Consider the following 8,947-nt stretch of genomic DNA (forward strand, 5'->3'; position numbering starts at 1 on the left):
CAAAAACAAAACTTTCCAAGATAAGTTTAATATCTATGGAATGTAAAGGTTCAAACTGAACCCCTTGCAGAACTGAAAGAACTAAATTCAGACTCCATGGCGGAGCCACAGGTCTATAAAATGGCTTGATTCTGACTAAAGCCTGACTAAACGTTTGAACGTCTGGTACCTCTGCCAGACGTTTGTGAAAAAGAAAAGACAAAGCAGATATCTGTCCTTTTAAGGAACTATCTGATAATCCTTTCTCCAATCCTTCTTGGAGAAAAGACAATATCCTGGGAATCCTAATCTTACTCCATGGGTAACCCTTGGATTCGCATCAACAAAGATATTTTCGCCAAATCTTATGGTAGATTTTCCTGGTGACAGGCTTTCTAGCCTGAATCAGGGTATCGATAACCGACTCGGAGAAACCACGCTTAGATAGAATTAGGCGTTCAATCTCCAAGCAGTCAGACGCAGAGAAATTAGATTTGGATGTTTGAAAGGACCTTGAAGTAGAAGGTCCTGCCTCATTGGCAGAGTCCATGGTGGAACGGATGACATGTCCACTAGGTCTGCATACCAAGTCCTGCGTAGCCACGCAGGTGCTATTAGAATCACCGACGCCCTCTCCTGCTTGATTCTGGCAACCAGACGAGGAAGGAGAGGAAACGGTGGAAACACATAGTCCAGATTGAATAACCAAGGCGCTGCTAGAGCATCTATCAACATCGCCTGGGGATCCCTGGACCAGTAAAGAGGAAGTTTGGCATTCTGACGGGACGCCATCAGATCCAATTCTGGAGTGCCCCATAGCGGAGTCAGCTGGGCAAATACCTCCGGGTGGAGTTCCCACTCCCCCGGATGAAAAGTCCGACGACTTAGAAAATCCGCTTCCCAGTTGTCTACTCCTGGGATGTGAATTGCTGAGAGGTGGCAAGAGTGATCCTCCGCCCACCTGATTATCTAGGTTACTTCCATCATTGCTAGGAGACTCCTTGTTCCCCCTTGATGGTTGATGTAAGCTACAGTCGTGATGTTGTCCGACTGAAATCTGATGAATTTGGCTGCAGCTAGCCGAGGCCATGCCTGAAGAGCGTTGAATATCGCCCTCAGTTCCAGAATATTTATCGGGAGAAGAGCTTCTTCCCGAGACCATAAGCCCTGAGCTTTCAGGGAGTCCCAGACCGCACCCCAGCCCAACAGACTGGCGTTGGTCGTTACGATGATCCACTCTGGTCTGCGGAAACACATTCCCTGAGACATGTGATCCTGAGAAAACCACCAGAGAAGAGAATCTCTGGTCCCCTGGTCCAACTGTATTTAAGGAGACAAATCTGCATAATCCCCATTCCACTGTTTGAGCATGCATAGTTGCAGTCCATTGCCGCTACCATTAGTCCGATTGTCTCCATGCAAAGAGCTAAAGACGGCCGAGGAATGGAATGAAGAGCTCGGCAAGTAGTTAAGGGTTTTAACTTTCTGACCTCCGTCAGAAATATTTTCATTTCTACCGAGTCTATTAGGGTTCCTAGGAAGGGAACTCTTGTGAGGGGGAGAGAGAGAACTCTTTTTGATGTTCACCTTCCACCCATGAGACCTCAGAAAGGCCAATACAATTTCCGTGTGAGACTTGGCTCTTTGGAAAGTGGACGCCTGAATTAAGATGTCGTCTAGGTAAGGCGCCACTGCTATGCCCCGCGGTCTTAGAACCGCCAGAAGGGACCCTAGCACCTTTGTGAAAATTCTGGGAGCAGTGGCCAACCCGAAAGGAAGAGTCACGAACTGATAATGCTTGTCCAGAAAGGCGAACCTGAGTAACTGGTAATGATCTTTGTGGATAGGAATATGTAGATACGCATCCTTTAAATCCACGGTAGTCATAAATTGACCCTCCTGGATCATTGGTAATATTGTCCAAATGGTCTCCATCTTGAATGATGGGACTCTGAGGAATTTGTTTAGAATTTTGAGATCCAGGATTAGTCTGAAAGTTCCTTCTTTTTTGGGAACCACAAACAGGTTTGAGTAAAAACCCAGCCCTTGTTCCACAATTGGAACTGGGTGGATCACTCCCATTGTATGTAGGTCTTCTACGCAGCGTAAGAACGCCTCTTTCTTTATCTGGTCTGAAGACAGACGAGAAATGTGGAACCTTCCCCTTGGAGGGGAGTCCTTGAATTCTAGAAGATATCCCTGGGATACAATCTCTAGGGCCCAAGGATCGTGTACGTCTCTTGCCCAGGCCTGAGCAAAGAGAGAGTCTGCCCCCCCCCCACACTAGATCCGGTCCCGGATCGTGGGCTACCCCTTCATGCTGTCTTGGAGGCAGCTGCAGGCTTCTTGGCCTGTTTACCCTTGTTCCAGCCCTGGTAAGGTTTCCAGGCTGCCCTGGGTTGTGAAGTGTTACCCTCTTGCTTTGCAGCAGGGGAGGATGAAGCGAGACCGCTCCTGAAATTTCGAAAGGAACGAAAATGATTTTGTTTGTTCTTAGTCTTAAAGGACTTGTCCTGAGGGAGAGCATGGCCTTTTCCCCCAGTGATTTCTGAGATAATCTCTTTCAATTCAGGCCCGAAAAGGGTCTTTCCTTTGAAAGGGATGTTCAGTAGTTTGGATTTTGACGACACATCGGCCGACCAGGACTTTAGCCATAGCGCCCTGCACGCCAGAATGGCGAAACTTGAATTCTTTGCCGCTAACTTAGCTAGTTGGAAAGCGGCATCTGTGATAAAAGAATTAGCCAGCTTAAGAGCCTTAAATCTGTCCATAATGTCCTCATATGAGGTCTCCGTCTGGAGCGCATCTTCCAGCGCCTCGAACCAGAAAGCAGCTGCAGTAGTTACAGGAACAAGTAAACCCTCTAACTTTTTATCCATAGGGTCTTTAAAAGCACAACTGTCCTCAATTGGTATGGTTGTGCGTTTAGCAAGTGAAGAAACAGCCCCCTCCACCTTAGGGACCGTCGTGGTGTCAGATATGGGGAACATTTTCATAAAAACAGGAGGGGGAACAAACTGAATACCTGGTCTATCCCACTCCCTAGTTACTATATCCGCAATCCTCTTAGGGACCGGGAACACATCAGTGTAAACAGGAACTTCTAGGTACTTGTCCATTTTACACAATTTCTCTGGAACCACCAAAGGGTCACAGTCATCCAGAGTAACTAATACCTCCCTGAGTAATAAACGGAGGTGTTCTAGTTTAAATTTAAAAGCCAACGTATCTGAGTCTGAGGAGCAACCTTTTCCGAATCGGAAATTTCTCCCTCAGAATGCTCATAATCTGTTCTTAAAACAGAGCTATCACGCTTTGCAGGTAACATGGGCAGCTTAGATAAAAATACTGAGAGGGTATTATCCATAACTGCCACCAAGTCTTGTAAGGTAAAAGAGTTCGCTAGAGGTGCTAGGCGTCGCTTGATCGGGCGTAACTGGTTGTGACACTTGGGGAGAGGTAAACGGGCTAACCTCATAACCTTCGGTCTGAGAATCATCTTGGGCCACATTTTTAAGTGCAACAATATGGTCTTTAAAGTGTATAGACATATCAATACAAGTGGGACACATTTTGAGAGGGGGTTCCACCATGGCTTCTAAACACATTGAACATGGTGTCAGACATGTTTAACAGACTAGTAGTAAGACAAACAGGCTTAGAAATCACTTTAATCAAGCAAAAACACAATTTGCAAAAAAAAACGTTACTGTGCCTTTAAGAGATAAAAAAGGCACACAATTTTCCATAACAGTGAAAAATGCACCAAACTTTTTGAAATTTTCAGTGTGTACCTAAAGCATTGGTAAGATTGCACAACTAGCAAGAACGATTAACCCTGTAATGCTCAAACCGGATCATTAGTAAGCTAACAGACAGGTTAAAACAACTTTAGCACCTTGCCACAGCTCTGCTGTGGCTCTACCTTCCCTTAGGAGTCAGATATATGGGGAAAAAGCTTCTTATGGGTCCTCAAACAGTAGCAGGAGCCTGCATGTGAAAACAGCCTGAAGATCTAGTCAAACTAACTGCGCGAAATTAGGCCCCTCCCACCTTACTCCGGTGCTGTGAGGCCTAAGAAACCACTCCTAAGAGTTATAATATTAGCCATGTGGGTAACAACCCCTGTAAGAAACCCAAAGGGACCTTCCAAATGTCTCAAAAAACGATATTTCTTAGTAAAAACCGTTTGTCAACTTGCCATAAAATAGTGTCAACCAGCATAAATTAGCACTGTTATGTAAGCTTGTAATTCCATAGTTAGTCTCTGAATAAAGCTTACCCACCCTTCCCTCATGGGGATCTTATCAGTCCTTTTCTAGCATTATCACAGTCTTGTCTAGAAACCGTTCCCCACAACTGAAGTTTTCCTGTACTCCTCAGTCCTGTGTGGGAACAGCAGTGGGTTTTAGTTACAACATGCTAAAATCATCTTCCTCTCTGCAGAAATCTTCATCTCTTTTCTGCTGGAGAGTAAACAGTACACACCGGTACCATTTAAAATAACAAACTTTTGCTTGTAGAACAAAAAACTACAAATCTAACACCACATTCACTTTACCCTTCCGAGAGGTACCCTATTGCTTAGAGCCGGCAAAGAGAATGACTGGGGGGTGGAGCTAGAGAGGGAGCTATATGGACAGCTCTGCTGTGTGCTCTTTGCCACTTCCTGTTAGGAAGGAGAATATCCCACAAGTAAAGGATGAATCCATGGACTAGATACACCTTACAAAAGAAAGGTTAATTTTAGCATTAATGTAGGGATTAGTCCCCCACCTGACATTTCTGGGGAACCCCTAAAAACTCACACTATTTAACAGTTAGGTATAACGTGCCTTTAACCTTGTCTCAACAGGAGTGTGAATTCAGATATTAGAGCCCAAAAGACAGAATGAGATTTTCTGTGTGTTTAATAACAAAAACAACAACACAGGTTACACAGTGCATACTTGAATCAAATTCTCTTCATCTTGTCAAAGACAACGCCCTGGTTATGATTTACAACAAGTTCAACCAATTCCAAACAAGTCTTAGCTCCCACTATCAGTTTTCAAGGGGAGGAGCGTTCTGCATTCCTACAGTTACACTAACAGCACTATTCTAAGGAGGGGGAAGGAAGGAGGGGGGGAAGGAAGGAAGGAAGGAAGGGGGGAAGGAAGGAAGGAGGGGGGGAGGGGGAAGGAAGGAAGGAGGGGGGGAGGGGGAAGGAAGGAAGGAGGGGGGGAGGGGGAAGGAAGGAAGGAGGGGGGGGATCTCAGCTTACAGCCTTCTGAAAGCAGATTTCACACACACAGAAAAAACAGTTCACCTTAACCCCTTCCAGGCTGAGACAATACCACCTCTGCTAAGTAGCCAATCCAGGTATCAACTACTCCACATGATTGTATTATGACACCCCCATTCTTAGATACTGGCAGACAGTCTTTCAGTATTTAAATGAGGCTTTTTTTTAATAAAATATATATATTTTTTATTTTTATATTTTCTGCAGTGTAGTATTCCCCCTTACTCCAAACCTCCCTTACACCCCCCTCCAAACCGCTCTCTAAATCCCCCCTCTATTAGCTCCACCCCTCCTGACGCTCTGTATCCGCTGGACCCCATTCACAGCAAAATTAAATAAAAAAATTCTCACTCTGACCTACAAATCCCTTACCAATGCAGCCCCCCATACCTTTCCTCGCTCATCAACAAATATACTCCAGCCCGTCCCCCTAAGATCCAACAACGATCTAATCCTTGCCCCTTCTACCATCACCTCTCATGCTAGACTACAGGACTTCTCTCGTGCAGCACCAAACCTCTGAAACGCACTTCCTCGAGCTGTCAGACTTTACCCCAACCTCATCTCCTTTAAACGCTCGCTAAAGACCTTCTTGTTCAGGGAAGTCTATCACCAAATCAGTAACTAATGAATTCCACTTGCCTAATAGTTGCCCTCATCTAACACTAACATCATTCCCACCTTTGCAGTCCCCACCTCCTGTTTCTCACCCTCCTACCCATTTAGATTGTAAATTCCCACGGGAATAGGGCTCCCAATTCCCCCTGTATTTGCTAAATTTTGTCTGGTGTCTCATATTGTACTGTCCTTTTATCTTTATTACCCATGGACAGCGCTGCGGAATCTGTTAGCACATTTTTAAATAAAGAATTATAATAATAAATTAGCTGCCAGCTTAGGTACTGGCAGCTGTCTGCCAGTACCTATTTTCTCTCTGTCTCTCTCTCTCTCTGTCTGTGTCTCTCTCTCTCTCTGTGTCTCTCTCTCTCTCTGTCTGTGTCTCTCTCTCTCTCTGTCTGTGTCTCTCTCTCTCTCTGTCTGTGTCTCTCTCTCTCTCTGTCTGTGTCTCTCTCTCTCTCTGTCTGTGTCTCTCTCTCTCTCTGTCTGTGTCTCTCTCTCTCTCTGTCTGTGTCTCTCTCTCTCTCTGTCTGTGTCTCTCTCTCTCTCTGTCTGTGTCTCTCTCTCTCTCTGTCTGTGTCTCTCTCTCTCTCTGTCTGTGTCTCTCTCTCTCTCTGTCTGTGTCTCTCTCTCTCTCTGTCTGTGTCTCTCTCTCTCTCTGTCTGTGTCTCTCTCTCTCTCTGTCTGTGTCTCTCTCTCTCTCTGTCTGTGTCTCTCTCTCTCTCTGTCTGTGTCTCTCTCTCTCTCTGTCTGTGTCTCTCTCTCTCTCTGTCTGTGTCTCTCTCTCTCTCTGTCTGTGTCTCTCTCTCTCTCTGTCTGTGTCTCTCTCTCTCTGTCTGTGTCTCTCTCTCTCTCTGTCTGTGTCTCTCTCTCTCTCTGTCTGTGTCTCTCTCTCTCTCTCTGTCTGTGTCTCTCTCTCTCTCTCTGTCTGTGTCTCTCTCTCTCTCTCTGTCTGTGTCTCTCTCTCTCTCTCTGTCTGTGTCTCTCTCTCTCTCTCTGTCTGTGTCTCTCTCTCTCTCTCTGTCTGTGTCTCTCTCTCTCTCTGTCTGTGTCTCTCTCTCTCTCTGTGTCTGTGTCTCTCTCTCTCTCTGTGTCTGTGTCTCTCTCTCTCTCTCTGTCTGTGTCCCTCCTGTCTCTCTCTCTCTGTGTCTGTGTCTCTCTCTCTCTCTCTGTCTGTGTCTCTCTCTCTCTCTGTGTCTGTGTCTCTCTCTCTGTCTGTGTCTGTGTCTCTCTGTGTCTGTGTCTGTGTCTCTCTCTCTCTCTCTGTGTCTGTGTCTGTGTCTCTCTCTCTCTCTGTGTCTGTGTCTCTCTCTCTCTCTGTGTCTCTCTCTCTCTCTCTGTGTCTGTGTCTCTCTCTCTCTCTGTGTCTGTGTCTGTGTCTCTCTCTCTCTCTGTGTCTGTGTCTCTCTCTCTCTCTCTGTGTCTGTGTCTCTCTCTCTCTCTCTCTCTGTGTCTGTGTCTCTCTCTCTCTCTCTGTGTTGTGTCTGTGTCTCTCTCTCTCTGTGTCTGGTCTGGTCTCTCTCTCTCTCTGTCTGTGTCCCTCCTGTCTCTCTCTCTCTCTGTGTCTGTGTCTCTCTCTCTCTCTGTGTCTGTGTCTGTGTCTCTCTCTCTCTCTCTCTGTGTCTGTGTCTCTCTCTCTCTCTCTCTGTGTCTGTGTCTCTCTCTCTCTCTCTGTGTCTGTGTCTCTCTCTCTCTGTCTGTGTCTGTGTCTCTCTCTCTCTCTCTGTGTCTGTGTCTCTCTCTCTCTCTGTGTCTGTGTCTCTCTCTCTCTCTGTGTCTGTGTCTCTCTCTCTCTCTGTGTCTGTGTCTCTCTCTCTCTCTGTGTCTGTGTCTCTCTCTCTCTCTCTGTGTCTGTGTCTGTGTCTGTGTCTCTCTGTGTCTGTGTCTGTGTCTCTCTCTCTCTCTCTGTGTCTGTGTCTCTCTCTCTCTCTGTGTCTGTGTCTGTGTCTCTCTCTCTGTGTCTGTGTCTCTCTCTCTCTCTGTGTCTGTGTCTCTCTCTCTCTCTGTGTCTGTGTCTCTCTCTCTGTGTCTGTGTCTGTGTCTCTCTCTCTCTGTCTGTGTCTGTGTCTCTCTCTCTCTCTGTGTCTGTGTCTGTGTCTCTCTCTCTCTCTCTGTGTCTGTGTCTGTCTCTCTCTGTGTCTGTGTCTGTGTCTCTCTCTCTCTCTCTGTGTCTGTGTCTGTGTCTCTCTCTCTCTCTGTCTGTGTCTCTCTCTCTCTCTGTGTCTGTGTCTCTCTCTCTCTCTCTGTGTCTGTGTCTGTGTCTCTCTCTCTCTCTGTGTCTGTGTCTCTCTCTCTCTCTCTGTGTCTGTGTCTCTCTCTCTCTCTCTGTGTCTGTGTCTCTCTCTCTCTCTCTGTGTCTGTGTCTGTGTCTCTCTCTCTCTCTGTGTCTGTGTCTGTGTCTCTCTCTCTCTCTGTGTCTGTGTCTCTCTCTCTCTCTCTGTGTCTGTGTCTCTCTCTCTCTCTGTGTCTGTGTCTCTCTCTCTCTCTCTGTGTCTGTGTCTCTCTCTCTCTCTGTGTCTGTGTCTCTCTCTGTGTCTGTGTCTCTGTCTCTCTCTCTGTGTCTGTGTCTGTGTCTCTCTCTCTCTCTGTGTCTGTGTCTGTGTCTCTCTCTCTCTGTGTCTGTGTCTCTCTCTCTCTCTGTGTCTGTGTCTGTGTCTCTCTCTCTCTCTCTGTGTCTGTGTCTGTGTCTCTCTCTCTCTCTGTGTCTGTGTCTGTCTCTCTCTCTCTCTGTGTCTGTGTCTCTCTCTCTCTCTGTGTCTGTGTCTCTCTCTCTCTCTGTGTCTGTGTCTGTCTCTCTCTCTGTGTCTGTGTCTCTCTCTCTCTCTGTGTCTGTGTCTCTCTCTCTCTGTGTCTGTGTCTGTGTCTCTCTCTCTCTGTGTCTGTGTCTCTCTCTCTCTCTGTGTCTGTGTCTCTCTCTCTCTCTGTGTCTGTGTCTCTCTCTCTCTCTGTGTCTGTGTCTCTCTCTCTCTCTCTGTGTCTGTGTCTCTCTCTCTCTGTGTCTGTGTCTCTCTCTCTCTCTGTGTCTGTGTCTCTCTCTCTCTGTGTCTGTGTCTCTCTCTGTCTCTC

This window comes from Bombina bombina, chromosome 4 (assembly GCF_027579735.1).
Source record: "Bombina bombina isolate aBomBom1 chromosome 4, aBomBom1.pri, whole genome shotgun sequence".
NCBI lineage: Eukaryota > Metazoa > Chordata > Amphibia > Anura > Bombinatoridae > Bombina > Bombina bombina.